At 38.7% G+C, this 8776-nt stretch overlaps 1 long non-coding RNA gene across 1 annotated transcript; it reads left to right on the plus strand.

Moving 5' to 3' along the window:
* Nucleotides 1-2011: 2011 nt before the first annotated feature.
* Nucleotides 2012-3259, plus strand: LOC117535326. Its single transcript, XR_004567398.1, has 3 exons — nucleotides 2012-2131; nucleotides 2780-2942; nucleotides 3123-3259. It is a non-coding gene; the product is annotated as an uncharacterized LOC117535326 (long non-coding RNA).
* The last annotated feature ends 5517 nt before the right edge of the window (nucleotides 3260-8776 follow it).

Raw genomic sequence — 8776 nt, forward strand, 5'->3', positions numbered from 1 at the left:
TATAGAATAGTTATGATGATGAATACATTTTTTTACCACTACTATACAGCAACACATCTTTGATTCATGTCGTTTTATTACAATTATTATTAACTTTGTCTGTACAAAGTAGCCTAGTTACTTTCTTTTAGAAGTAGAAATGTCCAGGAAACATGCCCAAATCAACAAAAACTGCGAGCCGGCACGCAAGACGCTCCACTTCTGAAAAGCGCTCGGTGGAGTTTGATGCTGTAGGTCGGAACCAAACCGTGGCGCAGACGGAACGCGGCGCAGACTCACCTGGTGGAATCCAGGCGTAAGGCGAGATGTGATACGTATACTTGGGGTTATGCTCATTTGTAGTTATTTAATTCAGGTTAGATTAGGGTTTAAAACTCCCAAAATAGTTTCCTGCATCTTTCAGCTGTTAAAGAGTGTTTCAAGTATACTTTTCAGTATTTACCAACCATCTGATTTACTCTCCATATATATTGTGTGACCTTCCATTCTTCCATTTGCCATTCATATTATTTGTGTGATTTATGTTTTTCTTTAGTGTTGTATATTCTTGGCAGTTAATAAATGTTTAATTTATAAAGAACCAATTTATGTGTTTTTGTGTGTGATGTAAATCAGCCTCTGTTCACAGTCAACTCCGATTTTCAGATTATGAGACTGCAATAATTGATTATGCTATCATATTTTCTCTCTTATTAGAGAGTGGTGCCCCAACCTTGTTAAACGTTATATAACATATTTTATTAAAAGTAAACTTTGAGTTGATAGCTAAAGTAAAGTGCTGGCACTTAACATACATAATTAATGAATACATCTGCACAAGTAATATATACACTGTAAGCAATTGCTGTTAATTTACAGCCAATTTTCAACACTAATCTACTGTATTCATGTAATAAGGTTTTGTACTGTAGTTAGCAATGCATTTTGGGCTGGCCAATGTGAAGCAGCAGCACAGGGACCCTAAACAGTATGCTAATGTTTTAAAGTACAGTACACAACAGTATTTTTTGGAAATTGGCGGTAATATTGGGGCTGGATAAGAAACGTCATTAGGAGAGCCGCTTTTCCAGAGAAGGACCCATTTCGGAGGACATGTGCGGATCAATAAGAAGTCCTGCATCATCTGTATCGATCGGGTTGTGCATCTACAAATTCGACGGTGATTAAAAACCATCTTATTTTCCAGTAGGCTATAGCCTACTATTCATTCTAGCATTACTTCAAAACATTTTTTTAATTAAACTGATGCTCAGCCAGCCAGCTGTCTAAAGTTAGCTAGGGAGTGTGTGATTTTAAAATGTCACTTATGAGGCCTCTTTGAATAGCTCAAACATTTATATTTCCTTGCATTTCAGAGTCATCGTGTTTTATCAAATGCTAACCGTTTTGGATCATCTGTGCATTTTCTTAAGATTGGTTAGCGGTTGTTGTTGCTAGCTAGCTAGCTGATATCTTTGCCCCTTGTTAATAGCTGCAAATGCGACGAAAAAACACTAAACAATCTTGACGGTTGGGATAAGTAGAAAGGTGGTTTTGAGAGGAGAGCAAGCTGATGTTAATGTGTGTTAGTGTTTATTGATTTATTTCAATGTTGATTTCATAGCCAACTTGGTTTATTATAAATTTCAGCACGAAGATTGATACAGGTGGTACAGAAAAGCAGCCAGTAATTAATTATACTGGGCTTCTTGTTGACATATTTTAGCCTAATCAACATGAATGCATAATATGTTTCATTATGCCTTTGGTTAGTGTCTTTGTCTGTTCTCTACAGGTGTCTGCCACCACAGCTGACGTTGAGACAACCCTCACTCTACCTGCAAGTCCTCGTCTGATACTGCTTGGTATGCATTTCATCGATAGACATTATATATCAGATTGGCCATTGTTCTTTGAGTTTACAGATTTTTACGAAGGTGAGATGCATTCTGATGTTGCTATTACTTTAAGTTTCAGGTGGAACCGGGCAAGTCACTACTGGACGATGGATGATCACCCTTGAGGGCCGTGTCATATCTGAGGGCATCACACCAACCTTTTTGACGGGACTTGTTGCTGTCTTTGCGATCTAATATATATTCAACCTGCAGTATCAGGAAGAGGCAGCCTGTACTCTGGAATTCATTCAGAGGTAAGACTCCTTTCATTTCCTTGTAATCATTATGTTTTTTTATTTACAATTTAAAATCTTTGAAACCTGAATAACCACAAATCATTACTTTGCTCACTTAAAGGGATAGTTTGGATTTTTTGACACAGACATTAACTCAGACAGGCAGTCAGAAATGTCCCTGCCAGCTGGTCAATTGTTAGGCAAAAATGCAGAACATGGGGTCAGGTAAAAAAATGTCAAGCCTCAAAAAAACAAAACATGAACCATTCACATGAGAATACAACATATATTGAGTAATTCTGCTGCTTGAACTCTCTATATCTTGAAATTATTTTCTTTATTAATTATGTGTATTACTATTCAGTGTATTTTTTTGTATATTCCCATATCAAGCCGCCGATAATCTTGAATAGAGGCGTAATATGTGAACTGGCTCCAGTGCGTAGTAATACACTGGAATTTTCAACATATGAAATAGTTCCAAGATATAGAAGGGTCTGATAGGAAAAATCAAGCAGCGGAATTACACTATACCTCATTATGTCAGTACCGGTTAATAACTCATATCACATTATGGAATAAAACCCAAACTACCCCTTTAAGAAAACAAAGTGTTCCTAATAGTTTTCCATTCAGTCTCTGATCTTAAAACATTTCTGATTTCAGGCGCTTCATTGGTATCAACCCAGAGAGAGGAACAAAGGCCGTCCGGGGCAAGGTTGTCTCCAAGAAGATGGCTGTGATCGTCCAGAAGAAGTCTGCCACAGTCAACACACACGTCTCCACACCACTGAAGAACCTCCTTGACTTTGAATGGGACTTCATATAGGTCAGTGAGCTCTCTCTCGTCTCTCACTCTCTCACTCCATGTGTTGTTTTGACAGACTGACGTTGCCACATTATGCCACTAGACACTTTGGCATTACCAGCTTTATAAGCATTGTTATTGTACATTCCCGATTCTAGAGTTATTTTTGATTCATTATTTTTGTTTGTTGCTGTTTTACAGTGGCAACACTGGTAAGGAGAGGAACAAGGACCAGCAAGGTGTTGGTCATCCCTATCTGAAACAGAAGATTCCTCTTTGTATCAGAACTGTCCACACCCACCCAGAATCTTCTTGAAGTTAAGCATACACCTATCTCATATTACTGTCCATGAACTTACATTATAATAAAGATTATTGTGTTACCTGATATCTGCCTGCTCCTCGTGTGTGTGGGTTGATTGGGGGATTAAAGAACTGGGTGCCAGCAAGTGGGCCATTACATAGAGGGCTCACTCGCAACATATATTTTCAAATTGGCCTTGATGCAAATTTTAAAAAATGTCTTACTGATGTATATTTTCAAAATGGTCTTAATGCACATTTAAAAAATGTTCTTAATAGTACCGTTTGTTTTCTAAATGTTGCTTATAATGCATTTGTTCAAAAATGTCCTTACTGATTTTTTTTTGTTACAGTAGCGGTATTTATGTTGACTCTGCCAATTTAAATAAAAGTGTGTTTGCATTAAATCCTTTCCAAATTGTTTATTACTTATTTTGCATAATTTTCATAATAATGCATATTTTAAGCAGATGTATGTAGCAGAAACAATACATATTTAATGTTAATTTAATTAATAATGACTTTTTAGATATTCTAAACTGCTAAATTGAGTTGTTGTATTATCAATCAATCTACTGGCAACCCCCTAACCAGAATGTTACAGTGAATTATTACATTTTTTACTGTAATAAACTGAAATTGTTCAACAGTATGAATACTGTATAATTTCAGTATATTGTTGGCGTCTCTGCTGCCAGTATTTTACTGTTAATTGAAAAAATACAGCAGTATATTTAATTTTTACAGTAAGAGGCTGTAAAGTCATTTCACAGTATGAGTACTGTAGTATTACAGTAAAGTACAGGCCAGCACTTTACTGTTATTTGACAGGAACATTTGTTACAGTGTACTAAATATGTTGCCCGAGTGCAAGGCCCATCCATGCTACCAGAACCCAACAAATACAGAGGATGCTAAAGCATCATCAGACTGATAGTTCCGTGATTGGGGTTTGCAGACAGGGATAACGAGCCGGACCGGGGAACATTTGACATGTGATTCAAATGTGAAATCATATACAAATGTTTAAACAAACAAAATGTTCAATGTGTTTTTTTTATTGCTTTTTTGTGCAATCGCACCTTAAATCTCAATGAAATGTACCATTAGAACATATAATATCTTTGATCAACAATAAGAACAACATTGTAAATACTGTTTCACTTCTAATTTCCCCTGTTTTTCTCTTAAGGCACGCAATAGATTGTTTAACATTATGCGCTGCCAATAAGATTCATGTTTTCCTATACTGTTTTTTTAAAGAAATACAAAAATAACCTGCCATCTCTTGTCTTGTTTTGTTGACAACATTTTTATATTTTTGGTTATATTGTGCAAACCATCTTCTTTTAACCTTTTACTAATAGATGTATTGCACAATATGATTTGAGTCTTTAAATAATACTGTGGACAGATCCAAATCAACTGGTTCAGTTATTTTTGACATCTTTCAAATCATGCAATCTGGACCATTTTTTTTTTTTTTGTATTGTGTTCTGCTAATCCCTAGATTTTAAGGTCCCCTATTATGCTAAATGCACTCTTTGATGTCTTTTATACATAAATATGTGTCCCCGGTGTGTAAGGAGACTCACAAGGTGTCAGAAAATAAAACCCTCTCTCTTTTCCTCCTTACCCACATCTCTAAAAACAGGGGTACAGCGGAGCTGATCCAGATTTGCTGCAGACTTGACGTTGTAAGGGAAACTTCTGTAGCAATGGAGAATCAGGACTCAGAGAGACACGGGACGACCAGAAGTTCTGATGTCAAACACTGGCAGTTTATTACAAGCATCGGCCGGAGAATTCATATCACAAGTCACAGCAGCCAAAGGTTCTGACAGCACGGGTGCGTTGTCATGTCAATTCTGATCACCCTCTCCTCTTGGCAGACCTTTTAACTAGCTTCACTAAGAGTCAACCCACATATTGGGGGAAGGTGTACGTGACCACCTGGAGGCACTGAATCACTTATTTGACTCTATGGCTCTTGTGACCGAGAGTTGACCGGTCATAAAACTCATAATGTCAGCAATAGGTGAAACTTCCCATTCCTTAAGACAGATAACAGACTTCGGCTTCGTCGTAAATGTCAACAGGCCGAAAGGTCAAATATCTTAAGTAAAGACAAAATTAATCCCTCACAGACGTCATATCGGAAAATCAATCAATCAATGTTTATTTATATAGCCCTATTTCACAAATGTTACATTTGTCTCAGTGGACTTCACAGTTTGTACAGAATATCAGTATGAGAATACGACACCCTTTGTCCTTGGACCCTCACATCGTACAAGGAAAAACTTCCAGAGAAACCCCACAGTTTAAAGGGAAAAATGGGAGAAACCTCAGGGAGAGCAACAGAGGAGGGATCCCTCTCCCAGGACGGACAGACGTGCAATAGATGCCGTGTGTAAATTGAAAAGATAATACATTTACAACATAGGTAGTCAGTAGTTATAAGATGCAGGTTTGTGTCCGATTTTGATTTATGACCTGATAAGGAATGATTTATGACCCTAAAACCGGAAGTCCCACCTCCCAAACCGGAGGTCCCGCCCCCAAAAACCGGCAAAAATCCCTATGAAGTGGCACCTGTCACTCTGAAATCAGACCTTTGATCCTCTTATCTATTCTGACCTTTGACCCCCTTATCTTTTATGACTTGTTTGTGCGAACATTGCCCTAAAGCGGCAGATAAGCCCCTTTGATGTGAATCTTGTTAATATCTTACTAGGTCACCTTTGAACCCCCCTTATCTTTTATGACTTGTTTGTGCAAATGTTGCCCCATAGCGGCTGATAAGCCCTTTGATGTGACCCTGTTAATATCTTACTAGGTCATGATCGATCAATGATAAACTAGATATAGCCCTGATAAGGATATGGCGCAACAGGGGATGATAAGACTTGACATCAACATGTAAGACTTGATCAGCCCTTTGATGTGAACCCTGTTAATATCTTACTAGGTCATGATCGGTCAATGATCTTACTAGGTCATGATCGGTCAATGATCAACTAAATAGTATAGCCTGCTATAAGATGGCCTGCTATAAGATAGTGTTCTTTAATAATATGACATAGCGAGACTTTTACAGTATATCAGATCATATGACACTTTATTGTTTAATTACTTTATTAACTATAAGGAAACCCCTTTGAAGTTGTGTTCCCCTGGATGATGGAAATAGTCTAAGTGCCATGTTAGGGGGACATTATGGAGCTCATGAGTCCGCCCTTCAAGGCTCTTGAAGCGGATAAAGAGAGGTGTATTTACCGGTATGTTTCCCATGATGATGTAAATCAGGGATGGGCAACTTTGATGATGGTGGGGGCCAAGTAATGTATGTACTGGCCACCAGGGGGCCGCAGATTCACTTGGAACACACAAAAACACAAAATCCATGTATTGTAATTATTAACAAATATACTAAGTCTGACATCTTCATTGATATGTTTAGATCTTTAAGGGAACATCCTCTAATAAGCTCACAAAACAAACATCAGTTCACTGAAATGTTATTTAATTTTTACAAGTGGCATGTTTGTATTGAACAGGTTATTTAACAGTGGAATACAACTTTTAAACTATTGGAAAGTGTGCATTAAGATTACACAGTAGCATGACATAAACATGAAGTCAGATCCACCATATTCGCTGACAACACCCTTCACTGCGTCGAAAATGTCCGATCCCTTTGTTGTGCCGTGCAGTGGTAAGTTTTAATAGTTCCTCGTGTACATAAAATGACGCATTTATTGATCTGGCGTACACCAGTAGCTGGCTAACATTGGTAACGTCTGTACTCTCATCTAACGCTAACGAAAAGTATTAACAGTCAGACATGATTTGTTTCAGCTTTCCCTCCACATGACTTTGAATGTCAAAAATCCTGCGAGTCACTGTGCGTCGGGAGAGGGACACCATTTCAAAATGTTTAGCCATTTTTTCATCTCCAAAGGCATTAGCCATCTCAATCGCGCATGTTTTCACCAACTCTCCTTCTGATAGTGGCTTCTTTGCTTTGGCAAGCTGGAGTGAGACAGCATATGATGCTTTCAGACTTGATTCTTGGACACTTGTGACCTGGGTGAAAAAGCACTGTTGTTTTTGTACTTTCCCTTTCAGGTCCGGTAGGATCGCTGCTCTGGCGGCCCCGGTGTACCTGTCATATTTGTCCTTGTGTGAAATGTTTTAGTGGCAGCTCAAGTTGCTTACTTTCATGACAGCAACGATCTGCAAACATATTAAACATTGTGGTTTACCCCTGAATTCAGTGAAAAGATACTCTTTCTCCCACTCTCTCGTTTTGCCAAATTCAAATTCTTGGAAAACACGATTTTCCTCAAATATCTTTCTCTTGCTCATGTTGACATCCACATAGAGCTGTGTTCATATGTTACCCGCTCTATCGAAATCAGTCGGAAGTCGCAACGGCTCATCTCAAAATAAAAGTGGATTTGTGTAAAAAAACTAGTTTTTCGGGGTTCGTTACAGTTTGTTTTCATTTGATTTCAAATAAATACAGTCTTGACTTTTAGAATATTAAACTTGCTTTGCCAAATTCATGATAAATAGAACTTTGAAGCTTGTAACGGCATAATTACAAGCGGAGAACGGAGTAATTTAACGTCACAGCAGGCATAACGACAGCCGGTGTTTCTTGTGAGTGTTTTCCCTGGGAAACAAACACAATACACACAAACTAGGGCTGTCAAGTTAACGCGTTAATAACGCGTTAACGCAAAAAAAAATTAACGCCACTAATTATTTTAACGCGATTAACACATGTGTATTTTTTTTCCTCGGCCGCCCCGTAGTTTCAGAGCGCATCGAGTTTAAAATACCATCTACAAGCTGATGCTGACAGCCCCGCTCCTGCTGCCCGCTTGCTGCAGACCACACTTCCACGCTCACCGGCAGGCACCGACTGGCCATCGGGAGGACCGGGAGAGACCTTACGTGTATTGTTTTTGTTAGCATCTAGTGCTAGCTAGCTGCACTAACGGATATAAGGAGCTGTTTAAATGAAAACAGAGGAGCGACATTTCGCCACAACTGTGCCGAGCACTTGACTTTATGCAGGTAGCCAGACAGTGGGACATTGTACGAACAGTCAGCACACCCAGCACGGATAGTGCGCAACATCATTGCAGCGTCCAGGCAGCTCCCGTTATAGCTCCAACGATCCATCTCACACACACACACACACACACACACACACACACACACACACACACACACACACACACACACACACACACACACACACACACACACACACACACACACACACACACACACACACACACACACACACACACACACACACACACACACACACACACACACACACACACACACACACACACACACACACACCACACACACACACACACATACACCATTTGTATTGTATTATTGTATGAGAGAGGTTACAGGTTGAATTGAGGCGAACATTTGTAATGTTCAGAGGTTGTTGTGTTTAATATTCATGAGAATATTTGTCATTGTTCAAATGATAATAAACATTAGCATAAAGCATATTT

The sequence above is a fragment of the Gymnodraco acuticeps genome, unplaced genomic scaffold (genome assembly GCF_902827175.1).
Source record: "Gymnodraco acuticeps unplaced genomic scaffold, fGymAcu1.1, whole genome shotgun sequence".
In the NCBI taxonomy this organism is placed as follows: domain Eukaryota; kingdom Metazoa; phylum Chordata; class Actinopteri; order Perciformes; family Bathydraconidae; genus Gymnodraco; species Gymnodraco acuticeps.